This window comes from Macrobrachium nipponense, chromosome 10, assembly GCF_015104395.2.
Source record: "Macrobrachium nipponense isolate FS-2020 chromosome 10, ASM1510439v2, whole genome shotgun sequence".
NCBI lineage: Eukaryota > Metazoa > Arthropoda > Malacostraca > Decapoda > Palaemonidae > Macrobrachium > Macrobrachium nipponense.
In genome coordinates this window covers 37964017-37981450 of record NC_087204.1, presented here as the reverse complement: position 1 = coordinate 37981450, position 17434 = coordinate 37964017, and positions in this window count along the sequence as shown.

Below are 17434 nucleotides of genomic sequence, written 5' to 3'. Positions count from 1 at the left end.
ACAGATTTGTTCTGTTCACCTTGAAAAACGAATGCACATTTCATTAAAAACAGATATCAGCCTAACAACTGATTTATTTCTGAAGTGGAATTTATTCTTCTTAATTTGAAAATGATAAATTTCGAATACAAAATGTATCTTTTTTTATTTCCCACCCATGCTGCCCCAGACCGGATGGCAATTTTCGATCATTCCTCTTCTGGGAAATAGGAAGAGAAAACGGTAAATGAGAAAATGGTGCGGGCGTGCCACTTCCTTTCATGAAAAAGGCGTCAACAGAAGAACGAAACGATCAAAGGAAAACCAAGAGAAGTGGAAAATTGGAACCACACGAGATAATGAAAGGGTTCTAGTAAGGGAAAGGTTTCTGTGAAAAGTAGATAGATTTCTGTCTCTGCAGTAAAAAAAAATAAATGAAAATTTTAGAGCACTTCCTATGTTCCTTGGTTTACAATGTGCTTGCAAACAGTAGTTGTAGGCGATCCGCTGTTTGAAATGTTTTTCTACTCCCATTCAATGAACTTAATTACATATACAGATTATTTAATTCTATAATTACAGACATTTAAAGAAAACAATATAGTTCTTATTATCACGAAAATCAGCACCATATATTTGCATTCAGCCAAAAACGATATTATTAAGATTGTTTCTTTTCAATACCCATGCGTAGATGTAGCGCAACCTATCTCCATAACACTAATATAAATACAGGCCATTACACTTTAGTAGCTAATGTTGGGATCCTTTTGCATAGTGTGAGAAACACTTACTCTGATGTATAATTGAAGTTTGGTAATTAAATCTAAGCTTTCTCAGGCACTGACTTCTCTTTGCAATACTTCCAGAAATAGTGTTATTTGATTACTTTTCCAAATTTTTCTCATTTGATTTTACCCTTATCACGAAAAATCGAATCAAATAGTCGGCTGAACCAAAACAACAGCAATTTACTAGCTGGACATTTTACCCAATCACAATGGAAGTAATATAATCAAAATTCATCATTTTGACTATTAATTCTTTTTTTTATATTTATTCTTATGGACTTTCTGCTAGCCAGTATCTCTCTCTCTCTCTCTCTCTCTCTCGTCTCTCTCTCTCTCTCTCTCTCTTTTTTTTTTTTTTTTTTTTTTTTTTTCCTTCTCTTCTCTCTCTCTCTCTCTCTCAACCCACCATGCGATTTTGTGTAAGCATCCTTAAACATAAAAAGGCCTTGTAACCTATTGGAAAACTATTAGGAATCCATTTCGGCTAAAATCGAAATTAAATAAAATTCTTTCTATTGGAAACTCGTATTCGTAGCATCCAAGACGCTGCTGCCTACCCACACCCAAACCAGAAAAGAGGGATAAAACAAATCACAAATAAAGAATTATTGAAGGGAGTTTAAAGAAATAGGCAAGTTGTGATCAATGAAATAAATAACAAGAAACAACATCCCTCACCAAACAAAAACAAAATTGAGAAAGTTGAAAATAGCACTTAACCTCAATAATAACTTGCAGTAATTATCTATTTCTAATATTTCTAACTGATTTTATTTCCCCTCATTTTCCTTAAATTATTTCTCATTCTCAGAGACGTGGTAATATATATAATAAATATATATATATTATATATATATATATATAATATATATATATATTATATATATATATATAATATAATTATATATATATATTTAAATTATACATATATTATATACATACAACATACATTACCGCGTTGCATGCTGTTGTTCTTAAAACTGACGGCGCTCCAACAAATGTCATCGATGCCAAATTAAATCTTTTCTTAAATATAAATAATGTTTCCCATGATAACATAAACCATGCCAGATAAATCATGATAATTTCTTTCTCCAAAGACTCATGCACTCACTTCATAATTATCTCATTCGGCATCTGTACAACAAGATTCTATTAATTCATTATTGTTTAGGATAACTATTTTTAATAGCAACCCCATGCTATAAGATGACTTTTGCTAATGGGCTGAATCAAATAATTTATTCTCTTTGTATAGAAGAAGATATCAGATACACTTATCTGTATTACTAATTTGAGTTTTTTTTTTTTGGGGGGGTGGGGGGGGTCCAATCCTGTAATCAAGCATTGTTCCTTTCTTAAAGCAGTGCAATGATGCAGTATTTATAGCTGGCATTATACGTACCACTTATTCCTATGTGTAATATTAGCGTGTATTTGTGTGTATATATTCGAGCTTAGAACTACGTAGGGACAAACATTATCCGGCAGAGGAAAGACTCAAAAACAATTTCGGATGAAATCCCGTTGGCAACAGGGCTGCTTTCGGAGATGCCTCGAAGCAATTGCATTTCTTCCATCTCTTCTTCAGGAATTGTTTTCCCCCAAACGTGAAGCAATATTCCTCTTTAAGATGTCGCATTTTTCATCTCGAGCGAAAAAGTTTGGACAAAGCCTTATAACTCAGTAACTACTTTGGTCTGAGTTGCGCTTCACTAGATTCCGAATAGAAAAATAAGCAAAAGAAAAATTCTGCTGGAGGGGGAGAGGGGGTAGGAGCGAGACTTTTGATTTCTTTGAGAATTGTCATTTGTTATCCTCTTTCCGTTTTTTTCTATCTCTGGGGTTTCATACTAAGAAGAAAAAGGACCTCATTCAAAAAAATTCTAAAAAATAAATAACTCCAAGAAGTTAAAGTAACACTGGGGAGTAAGAACTTTCGTAAAACGGAACCAAATTTTGGCCATCCTAGGTCCACATTTACCACAGTTTTAACTTGCTTGTAGTACAGTTTATAAATAAGATAACTCACTGGCACACGAATTAAAAGAGAAATGTATATATATATATATATATATATATATATATATATATATATATATATATATATATATATATATTTAAATATATATAGAGATATATATAAATACATATATATATATATATATATATATATATATATATATATATATATATATATATATATGAATTTAACTCTTTTTACCAAAATTCTTCAAATTTCAATATATGAACCCAATCCTGTGGAACCCTCTTAATAATTCTTACAGTTTCACCCGAAAATGGTGTTCAGTTAAAACTGCTTCTGCTATTTCATGATTACTTCATGTTTTTGCAAGTCATGTTTATTCCACTCTGCTAAAGCTCCGTTTCTTGTCTCCTTCGGTGTGAGAATTCTCTTACATTTAGGATCCCAAAACCTGACATCAGAATCTATGTGTTCATAGTTTTTACATTATTAAGCAATTTCGTCCAGCGTGATTCTAGGAGAACAGCCAAGACTCCAATGTGATTCTAGGAAGAAACAGCCAAGACTCCAGCGTGATTCTAGGAGAAAACAGCAAGGACCTCCAGCGTTGATTATAGGAGAAACAGCCAAGAAGGACTCCAGCAGTGTGATTCTAGGAGGAGAACAGTGAAGACTCCAGCGTGATTCTAGGAGAACAGCCAAGACTAGTAATTTTTTCCCATGTAAGAAGAGGCAACAAGAAGCCGCGCATTTGAATTTTTTTTAATGGTGAAAGTTCCCGTATATTTTCTTTGTCTATTTTTCCGGAGGATTTGCATTTTTGAAAAGGTTCACAGGAATTGTTTATGGGTCGACCTTCCACGAGAAAACCTGCGTACTCAATGTATTAGGAATATTCTACGTTTTAGGGACACAAAGTACTTATAGTACACTGATGTGATCTGTTTTTAAAACGATGTTTTTCGTTATTCCTCCCAGTGAAAGGAAATATCCACGTCCTTAAGGACAGATGACAAAGTCGGAGCAACAGAGGTCATACATTATTTTACTGCTGAAGGGCCAGATTTCACCGAATCTTCCGGTAGCACATCTCTCGAAGATCTCACTATTAGTAGAAAATTGACAACTTTCCACCAGGGTAGTGAAACCTGGTTTTATTCTTTTATAACACGAAGCGTCTTTAGAAGCAAGTGATAGTAGGAAACAGCTTGTACGATGAACGAACTGTTATATTTACCTATTGGAGCTTATGAGATAAGAACTCACTAATTCCTAGTTTCTGGAAATCTTAAAACAAAAATGGTTATTATTAAGAAAAGTCATGATTTTAATTACAGCATCATAATGAATTGAAAAGCGAAACATCACCCATGCACTATATTTTAAATAAATCATCTTTGAAATTGGTCATTTATTTTGACTATTTACTCTTATTCCAGTTTTCCTCGTTTAACAAAGATTCATAGAGTTCAACTGATGAAAACCTAACAAAAAATTAATATGGTTTTGATAAGAGGTAATAGGTGGCTATGGTTAATTAGCTGTGAGTACTCTCTCTCTCTCTCTCTCTCTCTCTCTCTCTCTCTCTCTCTCTCTCTCTCTCTCTCTTAACTTAATATATTTTGCAATAAAGACATTCTCTCTCTCTCTCTCTCTCTCTCTCTCTCTCTGTGTGTGTATTTGTGCCTTTTTTATTTTTAACAATTCCTTTTTCTTGATTTTACTTTTTTATATATATATTTTTTTACTATTATGAACATTCACTTTAAATTCATGTACGCTTTTCCAGTGCCAACTTCCATATTCACCGTCGATCTATATTAGATCTTATTCAAAGAGTTCTTAGCATCCATGCCTTAGATTTTTTCCCGTCACCTTCATCTTTTCTTTCTTTGATACTTTTAAAATTTCACTCATTTCCTTCTGTCATGAAACCCGTTCCATCCGTAGATGGAGAAATGATTTTCGAACCTGAAGTAAAAAGAATTTACTATTCATCGCAATGATTTTTTTCTGACCCTTCATTCCAAATGTACTCAAAGGAAAACGAGAGAGAGAGAGAGAGAGAGAGAGAGAGAGAGAGAGAGAGAGAGAGAGAGACGTCATAACGCCACTCAATGAATAACGTTTCCTATTTCCGCAAATATGAAATTCTGTGGAGAACACAGATCTATGTGGAGAACACGGAGCTATGTGGAGAACATGGATCTTTGTAGAGAACACAGATGTGGCCTTTGACACCTGCGATTCGTGATTACTCTTAACAAGTTCCAACTAAACTCGCTATAGGGAATTGTTAAAAAATCACCTTACCATTCCAATTCGATATATCTGGTAATTTGATGGTATTCATTTTTGCACGCGTTTATATAAATTATCTATTTTTGTAAAGCCATATACTTTGCTAGTTCTTATTCATTAACTGAACGAACTCCAGGGACAAAGCGAAACGAGAGAGATTTTTAAAAGTACAAAATCTCTCTCTCTCTCTCTCTCTCTCTCTCTCTCTCTCTCTCTCTCTGTGTGTAAAATGAAAATTCCCTTCTAAAACTCTCTGTGACTGGCGTCCCCCTCAAGATTTGTGCCATCCCTATGTAAAGATGGTACATGTTTTGGCAAGGGATTATGCTCCCTTCAGCCAGACGTTGGCCCAAACGGTGTCGGAGGCTAACCTAATTCCCCCTCAAGCCTGACAGTTGATAGATAAGCGACCGAGATTTTAATTTTGCCAGTTTGTGTGGAAATGAAACGCACATACACACACACACACACACACACACATATATATATATATATATATATATATATATATATATATATATATATATATATATATAGATACATATATATACTATATATATATATATATATATATATATATATATATATATATATATATATATATATATATATCTATATATGCTAATAATTTCATTTAGTTGTTGATTCATCAAAGACTCTGTATTTTCTGGGATTTCTCATATCGCATATCTATGCTGTTTTTAGTGCTCGAAACTCAGTCTTTTTTTTATGAAAAACTATTCCTTCTAATTTCCATAAATACTCTAAACTCTCATGCATTCCAATGCATTAATGAGATCAGAATAACAGTAGTAGCGATCAGTATATTACCATAATTAATGGTAATGTGGACTCGATTTCTGCCTTCCATGCATTTTCTCATTTCCTCTGATTTTTCATTTCAATATCCGCTTTATCTCTGAATTTAAAAAGCTATGAATAATCAGAGTTACCACCAAGCTTAATGACCAATAATCTACGAGAGACTTTATTTAAAGCTAGGTGAAAATCCATTGATAATAGTGATACATCGTTTGGAGTTCTGCATATCTCTTTTTTTCCGACCAATCACACTAAGGTAAAAGAACCCGCTGGCATTTTTTGGCGTCGTATATTTAACTCTGGTCAGTTCGACTCGATACAGGTGCTTTCTGGGTACTAAAGGAAATAAAAATGCTTTAAATAATTTATATAGCATCGGTCTCCAAAAGTATTACGATATGATTTGGTAAATATTAAAACTTAATGATTTTACGTAAAATGTAGCTCTTTTAGTTTCATAACAGAAAATATACGAAAATGTTAACGAATCACAATATTATTAAATCAGTTTTTAAAAATATTGAAATGTTTATGAAGGTAAAGAAACTTTACAGTAAACTTTCTACTACATATTCTTATAAAGAATTTCATTTTCTACCTAGACAGTTACTATTATCATTATTATTATTATTAGTTAGTTAGTAGTAGTATAGTAGTAGTAGTACCAGTAGAAGTAGTAGTAGTAGTAGTAGTAGTAGTAGTAGTAGTAGTAATAGTAGTATTAGTAGTAGTAGTATTCATCAAATCAATCTTTAAGTACAAGTAACATAAAAATGTCTGGAAAGCTTAAGCCATGAATACTGGATATCTCTTGTTGCACAGAAAACAATAATCTGAAAGAGAACACAAGAAAACTATTATGTAAGTATAAAATAAATTTTGCTGAAGCACTAGTAATCCGCAGTGAAAGCTGATCGAAATGTTTCCTCAGGATAGTCCTTATTATATGGAAAATGGTCTATGAAATTTATCCTTTCTTAGGATCACAGTGAATCACAATATTAATCTCTCCTTCAATGTATACAGTCAATTCTGGTCTGACTTGAACTATGAGCTGGTACTTGTGGCTTTCAAAGATTTGTCCAGGTCTATAATACCCTTCAAATTAGATTTCACGCAGTCCCTAAGTACACAGTGGGCTTATTATTATTATTATTATTATTATTATTATTATTATTATTATTATTATTATTATTATTATTATTATTATTATTATTAAATTTCACTGCGTAGCAGGCAGCTATAAGGGATCAAGAAATATTATTTATGTTCCTTTATTTGTAAGTTTCGCAATAGCCCGATAAACATTAAAAACGAAAATCCACCTCTAATATTCCAAATTAAGAAAATTTTTAGACTTATCAATAACAAAATCCTTTGATTTATATAAATCAGTCGAATAGTAATTGACTAAAAATTTCCCTAAATCGTATCATTTTGGATTTGTTTAAGCTCTCGATATTCTGCCTGTCTGGATGGAGAGCATTTTACATTTTTGTCTAAATACTAATTGGAATATCAAAACGAAATTAATCTAAAATCTTTTTCGCGTATTATTTTTCGTTTTCTAATTTGTATCATAAGAGATTAATCTTTCGAAGCTAAACCCTTCACGACGTAATTGGTTTGCTTGTACATCATAATATCTGTTCTATTTTTAACTAGAATTGATACTATATTAGGAGATTGATAACCATACAACATTAAAATGCTAAGGCCTGCTGTATTTACATATGATTTAATTTTTTTTAAATGTAAAGGGATTTCCCAGTTATTACTATAATAAAGTTACAAATAAGAATTCATCAGATTTGCTTACATGAAATGAAACGAGTATCCATGATTTTGAAAGTATTTCTATTTGTAACAGTGACAATTCTACCGGTAGAAGTTTGGCTTTCATTGATAAAGAAACAAATCTTAGTCCCATCTTACATCATTAGTGACTTTACTGTCTTTTACATACGTTAATAGTTTTTTTGACAATTTTTTTCAATTACCATAATATAGTTTAACAATAGTTCGTTCGGTAAAACTATGTATTAACATTTTACCTATCTATCTACGTTCCACAAGAATTTTCGTAATATGAGCTTCATTGTAATCCTTTGGTATCTTTTACGATACGGAAGAAGAAATTTTAAGTATCGAAATTAGACCTCTCTGATAAAAGATTTAAGTCACATTAAAGAATAGTTTCCTTTTAGGAAGAAATATGCAAGAAATTTATACTAGATCAAAAACTCAAAAATGTTATTCCCAACTGAGTGGTTAAGCGTCGAGATTGAAGAGAAACGCCTGATAAACTAGATCAGTCCTTGTTACCACCGAAATCCTTCATTGGGTTCAGGAACGCCTACTGTGAAATGCTTAAATCAACAACGCAGCTGCGGGTATTGGTGGGGTCATTCCAACGATTTCTCCCAGAGGAGACAATTGCCTTTCAACTTTTTCAGAGGCCAAGAATAATGAGTGAAGCTTGAGACTATATATTGGCTCCTAAAACTTCTAGGTGATAAGTTTTTTATGGTCAATGTGATTTTCAAGGCTTTTATCCTTTTTGTCGACACGCACGTAACCACTCAGTTGGGAAGAAAATATTTTGAGTTTTAGATCAATTATATAGTTTTTTTGCAGATTTCTTCCTAAAATGAAACTATTCTATAATGTGACTTAAATCTTTATATAATTATAGTATGTAATTTTTGTCGATTTTTTAATGCTTGACGTGGTCTCATATATATTTTTCGTCCCACTCTAAAATCTCCAGATTATTTAAAACATTTGCCAGTGATAATACATTTTTTATGGCTTGTGAAATTATCTAGATCATACGTCTTATTATATCTATATAGACATATTTAAAGCGGTGGAAGGTTTCCTAGGAAGTTATTAGAAACTGGAAAATGATGGACGAAAATCCTACCCTGTTAGTAGGTAGATAATTAGAAATAACATAGAGCACTAATCTAGGCATATCATATTTATTAACTTCTTCCTTGATGCACTATTTTAGTGTACTATTTTATTATAAATTACTTATAGTGGATAACATAAAAATGGCCATCATTATTGGATTGTATGCAAATTATTGTCAAAGGACTTTTAGGGAAATATTCCTACCTAACCATAACAACCATCAATAAAAAAGAAACTGGCAATATGAAGGAAAAAGACAGAAATTGATGTGCTGGGTTAAGTGGACAAAACAGCGGAATATTTTCCTCGCAAAATGTTCGGGAACTCATGCGCCTTTCTGTTAAATGTAGTGTAAAGTTCTGAATAAAGTTATTACTGCTACAGTCGAAATCTGTGAAACGGAACACTTTCGTTTTGAAAATATTGGAAAGGATCTGCAGGTAAATGGAGCAGAGGGTATTACCATATATTTGAAGCCTTATCTCTCATGCGGTAAGGGAGACTCGATATATTAAAGTCATTATTTTTTATAATAAAACTATATTCTCCTGTGCACACACAACACAAGCAAACACTAGGACGTAAGCAAAATACAGATTTCAAGTAAAGTTTTGGATAGAGACGCCCTCTCATTGAAAAAAATGGCAATAATTTATACTTAATGTTTTTCTCAATTTAGAGGTATTAAAAATATGAAGCAAGGAAGACTACTTCCACCAGCGTAAATTTCCAGAGAACCAATGAGACCCTGTGTGGGTCGCAATGATCATACGATCGGAATAGGCTCTTCAAATCTAACTCTATAAGCTTTAATATCTCGGGAGCAACAACGCAGCTCCTAAATTCCATTCCGTGGTTAGAATTCCTCCCCAGCAACAGCTTGAAGGTCTAGCTCATTTCCACTAGGGTCGTTATGTAAATGTTACAATTAAGATTCAGTGAGAGAGACTGGACGGCATTCGAGCGTTCTTTTTACTCATTTGGAGTTCTTTCTTAACTTGAATTCTTAGTATATTTTACCATCATCGATTGTGTTAGGTATGCAAGCATACCTTGAAATTTAATAGGACGAGATAATATAATCTGCTTATTGAAGAAGCTTAAAACGGCAATCCTCTCAATTGAATGACTACATAAAACATCCGGATTTTAGGTATTCGTTGCAAAAAAATATTAGCCGAGATGGAGAGGGATCATAAATATTTGCTATTACTACAAATTCAATTTACTGAAAAGTTTCAGACACATATATACAGACAAACAGCTGGGGAAGATTATAATGATATAACCGGTACATAAAGGTATAAATAATTTTTCTTTCATGGGTTAAATATCAGGCGTCAACTGCTGGCTTGAGATATCTCGTACCCCGCTGCTTCTTTCCTTAATCGTTGAACTAAAACAGAAATATTGGACCAACGGCTCTAAAAACAAGCATACCCAGCTGCAAAAGTTAAAATTTCACGACTTTTAGTAAAACTCGAAAGATGAATATGCGGGAGAAGAATACAGCATCAATTTTGGATCAAACCTTCTTCTTTAAGATTCTCTCTCTCTCTCTCTCTCTCTCTCTCTCTCTCTCTCTCTACTGTGCATACACTATGATCCTAACGAGTAATTTTTCTTTAAGTGGATCATTTTCCATCTTTAGGATTGCAGAGCCTCCAACGCTGGTTTGCCCCGTAGGTAACCTTCGTTCATTGAGGCTTGGGAAGTCTTGTCTGGTGTATACACTCCAGCGCACACCTTTACAGCAAAGATAGAAGGGGAAGAGGAGGGGGAGGGGGAAGAGAGGGAGAGATTTTGTGTTGATAATCTGACTGACAGTTCTATTTTTTTCATGTGAACGTTCACCATTCAAACAATAGTGGGTGAACTGACAGGTATTACTGTGGTGACTGTCCCTTTTAGCCCGGTATTACTGTGGTGTCTGCACCCTTTAACCAGATATTATTATGCTGTCTGCCCCCTTTAAACAGGTATTACTGTGCTACCTGTCCCTGTTTTAGCCGAGGCAACTTACTAGGGGATGACTGCCACCCCTCTTATTCCAGGTACTTACTGGAGGGGTGAACGTCCCTTTCATCTATGTATTACTGGGGATGGACTTGGTCCCTTCTATCCCAGGTAATTATGTTGGTAAACTTGAAAAATGCATTTTCAAATATATATTTCTATGGTCTCAAGTGCATGAAATGATGTGTGCTAAACCCGTAGGGTTTATTTACCACATAAGTTACAAAGAGAAGGAGGAAGGGGATGTAGGTACGGGAAGTATGCACGGGCACAGGTTTGAAACATATCCTACTATGTAAGTTGACTCAAACTATGGCCACCTGCCAAAATTTGTCTAAATCGGTCAAACGGTTGGGATTTCTATAGATCACAATATATATATATATCTATTATATATAGATATATATATATAGTATATAGATTATAATATATAATAGCTGATATAATAATATATACTATTATATTATATATATATAGATATAGATATATTAGAGGTATTATATATATTATATATATATAATTATATATATAATATTAATATATAATATCTATATATAAGATATAGCTAGAGATATATATAGAATATATAGAGAGGTATATAGTATTATAAATATTATATTATACATATATATATATCTATATATATATATATCAGATATACTATCTAGATATATCTATATATATATATATCTATATATAAGATTATTATTATAATTATATATAGATAGATGATACCAATTATAATATAATTATAATAGATATGATATATATATATATATATATATCTATATAGATATAGATATGATATATATATATATATATATAACTATATATATATATATAGATATATATATATCGTTATAATATATATTAGAGATAGATGAGATAGAGATGATAGCAAGACCGATTTATTTTATATAGTATATATATAGGTATATATATATATAATATAAAAAAGCCATATATAAATATATAGAAATATATATAATATATATATATATATATATATATATATATAATATATAATACACGTACAACATATATATAATATATATATGATATATATATATTATAGAATATATATATATATATATATTTATATATATATTATATATATATATATATATATATATATATATAATATATATAGATAGATATATATATATATATATATATATATATATAATATATATAAATATATATATGTATATAATATATATATATATATATATATTGATATGCATATATATGTAATATTTCCAAGTAAGAATCTACTGGGTCTTTTTTTTATCAGATACATATGCAAGTGTAATAGCCACAATGCCCTCTTAACTCCTTGAATTCTTTGCTCTTTTTTGGATACGCTTGTCACTACAAAGCCTGATGATCCAAGTTCAAGGAAATTTTTGAAGAAATTGTAATGTACGGTACCGGGAAACGAACCCCGGTCCCATATGTATGCGTGAATGCATCTGTATATGTATGTATGCTTGCCTTCAGCTGGGGAGAAAATCTAACCATAAACCTGACTCACCCGTAAAGAGGTCCTTTTATTTTCAAGGAAAACGAAAGTTGGGAACAATACTATCGCAATAAGGAGAAGGATTTTATTAATATTATCGTGTTTAGTCTCAAGTATCGTCAAATCTATCATGGCAACAAAGAAAATAATTTAAAAATTACATATAACATTCTCTGCAGCTAAAGTTATCATCATCTTGTAAGATAATGGTAATAATTATAGTTTCTAAATTCTTTATATAAATATTTTCTAAATTTTCCTTGTACGTATTTATATCAATAACATTAATTCCAAATGCCTCGAGTCAAAAGCCGTATCCTCATGAGAGTAAGCAAAGATGTACCCAATAAAGTCAAATATACGAAAAGTAAAACGAATGGGATACTCATTGTACAACGAACGTAGTTTGATAGTGTTGCTGTATCCTTCTGCATTAGTCCTGCAGCCCCTCTGAAATGGCTTTTATGCATCGGTCATTTCCATAGGATCCCCTCTCCGGCAACAGCCACTGATCTGAGCGAGAGCGATTTTGAGTAGTCTCCGGAATATTGGGGGCTCTTCACCCCTATCCATCATTAATGTCCTGCCAATGGACATATGCAATATGGTTTTCTGACACGCGGATTCCTTTTCTTTTGCGGATGATATGAATGATTTTATCTTTGTGCTGTACTCTGGCTGTATGATATAGTGGTCAAGGGTAATTATATAGAACTGCTGTAATGTTAGTATAAATCATGCAGATTACATTTGCTTTCCAATTACCTTACATGGAAGTTTAATTAATTAGCTTGATTTAATATACTCACAACAAGATATACTCACATCAATACATGCTTACATGTTATATGTTGAGAGTTAGATTAATGAAAAATTAGCTGGTATTTAAATGAGCGTAATTGTTTCTATTAAAGCCTTTGATTATACAGATTTCGGCATTAGTCATAAGATCTGTATTCTTCATTACTGTAATAAATGCCATTTACATTTCGTCCTGACCCTAAGGACATACATATTTTTGCGTTGTACGTCATCAAAAGTTAGCAAATATATGTAATCAGTTAATCTTTCACATAATTTTAGATAATATGTGGAAACTGCATATCCCGAATAAAAAAACCTTGCACTATGATAATGTTTTTTGTTCTTTCATGTTAGCTAATTTACGGTGAAAAAGTACATTTGGCCAACGACTGTTGCGTTAAGAAATCAAGATATCCTCCCGTGTTTTTCTGATTAAAAAGTTACCTGGAAGCTACTAAGAGAACTTACTGAAGTATCAAAAGAAAAGCAGACTAGGAATTGAGATATATGATAAGTTATTCGTCTTGTTATGTAGCGTTGAAAGTAAAAATATACATAACCTTGACCTAATTACACCTATTATTTAGTGGTATTTACTGAAATTTATTCCTTCAACAAAAGATAAAAAATGGATTATTCATCATTCTTTTCAAAATATTATTTTGCTACCAAGACTAATCCAAATTGAAGAAACGTTCTTTAACAGCTGCAAATAGATAGATGCCTGTTTATAATAATAATAATAATAATAATATAATAATAATAATAATAATAAATAATAATAATAATAATAATAATAATAATAATAATAATAATAATAATAATAATATAGCTGAAAGGATTATTTGCTAACATTTATAATTTCTAACATATGGAAGCGGACATGTATGAAATATAATAAAGGTTCAGATATCAACAAAAGCAAATGGTATTTGACTCTGGAATCAATATTTTAGAAACCTGGATTGGGTGGGCTTGAAAACAGTGGCATTCACTGATAAATATATGCAGATTTATATGCTTTTCATTGACTTAAAAAGCAACTCTTCAACCCAACCTTATGCATAAACATGAAGACAGCATTTTCTGTTTGTTTCGCAACTCAGACATTAAGTAGAAAATAGTGCAATTAACAGATTTCATTATTCATCTCCGATAATATATAATTAATTCCAGTCGTTTAGGACAGTCGGCAAAAGTATCCTTTAATCATATTTCGTTCCAATAACCTAACTTCACGCAAAATTAGGACAGTCAGGTGACCAATTGAAATATTTTTGAGGTTACTCAGAATTGAATATGCATTTTTAGAATACTACTTTATCTTGTCTTTAATACCAATAAGTGCAGTAAATATAAGAATAAAATCGACATTTTAATTTAACTGTGTAAATGGTAGTTCTGAGCTGGAATGTTTACACCGCAATTATATTCAAATTGTCCTTTCTGTGAATTCCATTTACATAGGTTTTGTTTAATTGGAGTCTTTATATCGTCATGTGTTTTGAGGTACCCATTATAGCGAAATAGCATTTTTTTTTCTCTCTAACAAACATTCAGCCACAATTATCCCTTAATATCTAATTCACTTTGCTTCCAGAGTACACTTGAAGGGAATTATATGTCAAAAGTGTGTCTGGTCTGGTCTGGCCAGGATTCGACCCTATGCCCATTGGGATTTATAAAGATGAGACAGGCCCTATGCACATTGAGATTTATAAAGATGAGGCAGACCCGATACCCATTGAGATTTATAAAGATGAGACAGACCCTATGCCCACTGGGATTTATAAAGATGAGACAAAGTTTTACTCAATTGCTTAACAGTAAGTGTATTTCGATGCTGTACTACAAATGCCTGCCGAGTTCACGATCTGTACTAGGAATTTCAATATATCAATTACAACGAGGCAGTTGACTGTTTAGGTTTGGAAACATAGACGCGAGCGAGCGAGCAAGGACACGCACACATATGTGTATATATGCAAATATATATATATATATATTAATATATATATATATATATATATATATATATATATATATATATAAGCGAATACCACAGGAAAATGATAGTCAGAAATCCAAGTGCTTTCGTCTTTACTAAGACATTGTCAAGGAGCTAATGAAATACAATTGGAGAGAAAGGTCTCAGGTACACATCAGATCAAGATACCAGATGGATAATTGTCAAAAGGGTAAAAATTAAGAGAGATAATCCAGGATTATCGATATCACACGGTCACAAACCGAAGCAGATTTGACCCTATCCGAAATTACAAAGTATCTTTACAGTCCAAAACATGTAAAAAAACTGAATATATTAATTTTGTTGCTTATATTTATCTACAACTTTTTCATCACGAAAGCATCAAGTTTTAAATAAACCAGACTTAAATTAGAACATTTCTATTATTTAACTTGATTAAACAAGATTCAATGATATTCCTTTTAACTGTGTCATTGAATATTGGTGCTGTTTGAGACGTTGAGAAAGAGATTTACCGATCTGTCCGTAATAGACTTTATCACACCTTTTCCAAGGAATTTCATATATGTAGGCCTGGAAGATCTTTAGGAGAATTTTTGATTACTAACCTCATGACATTAATATTACTGAAAACAACATTTATGTTAAATAGCTTTAAAATTCTAGGAATATCTAAAACCTTTCAACATAGGATAATTTTAGAATGTTTTATGCTTACTAACTTCAAGGTTGTCATTAGTTGAATAAAATGTTTTTCTAGTCTTTTCCATGCCACATCTACAAAAGTCCTTGGGTATTTAGTTTCAATGCAATATCATAAATAGTTTTAATTTCAGCGTCAATAAACTGCGGGCCACAGACAAATAAAGCCTTTAGGAACATCCCAGAAAAAACAGAGAATTTAAAACATTTTGATGGTGATTGGAGTCGTGACGAAACAAAAGAGGCAATGTTAGTTGATTTTTCGAAGACTGAAAAGGTGAAAATTTTCTATCATTTCTATGGACAGTTGACATCAAGAAAATTCTAATTACAATTTCTTTCTTCCTCTACAGTAAAATTTTTATAGAAGGGATTAAATTATTGAGATTATTAAGGAATTCCTGGATTTTCGTGAACTGGCCAAATACAGAAAATATCATCCACATACCTAACCAAATAACTTTTGGGGAAAAATTCTTGGTAAGAGTTTTTGTCTCAACAAATTCCATGTAAATATTGCTAGGACAGGAGATAAGGGATTACCCATAGCCATGCCAAACTTTTGTACAATAAATTCCCCATTAAAACAAAATTTACTATCTTTTGATACAAAACCTTATGAGACTAATGAGGTTTGGCTACATTTTAGGGATGTCATAATGTTTCTAATTCATCCTCCAAATATTCAAGTAAGTCATCTACGGGCACTTTGTAAATAAAAGAAAGACAACACCAAAACCACCATATTATTCAAAATCAAAATTCAAATTTAAACTATTAAATTTGTTTTATAAATCACCATTGGTTTTTTTTTAACATTCGTGGTTAGAAATGTTTCCTACCAAAGGAATAAGAAATTTTTTACAAGCCATTTTTTAGACTATACGTAACGTAATGAACCCACTGAACTAATGATTGGGTCTGATATGATTATTGATTTTATGTCTTAACTAACCATACATAAGGAAGGGTAGGGGAGGCGCAATGCGGTGTAAACTGTTTAATTAAATGGTCCAAGCCCTTCAAAATGGATTTAATTTTTAAGCATATATATATATATATATAATATATATATATATATATATATATATATATATATATATATATTATATGATATGATATATATATATATATATATATATAGTATATATATATATATATATATATATATATATATATTATTATATATATATATTATATATATATATATATATATATATATATATATATATATATATATATATATATATATATATATATATACATTGAAAGTGAGAATAGGAGGGGGGGGGGTGGTAAAATAAGAGAGTATACTTTCTGTCTTGCAATGAAGTCACTGAACAAATGGTATATAATGAGAAAGACAGTGAAGATTGACAAAGTGTATTTACAGAAGCAAAGGAAAGAGGTTCATTCGATTTCAGTTTCATGAACCATTCTAAAAAAACAGATAAATAACTTGATTGCTGCAACTGAATATGAAAATCAAAATGGGAGAAAAGATTTATCGATACATTTGCTGAATACTCTGTTTCGTTAATTTGACATTATGTGCAATTTAGATTTTATGGGTTGTACCTTATACCTATTTTTTATTCATA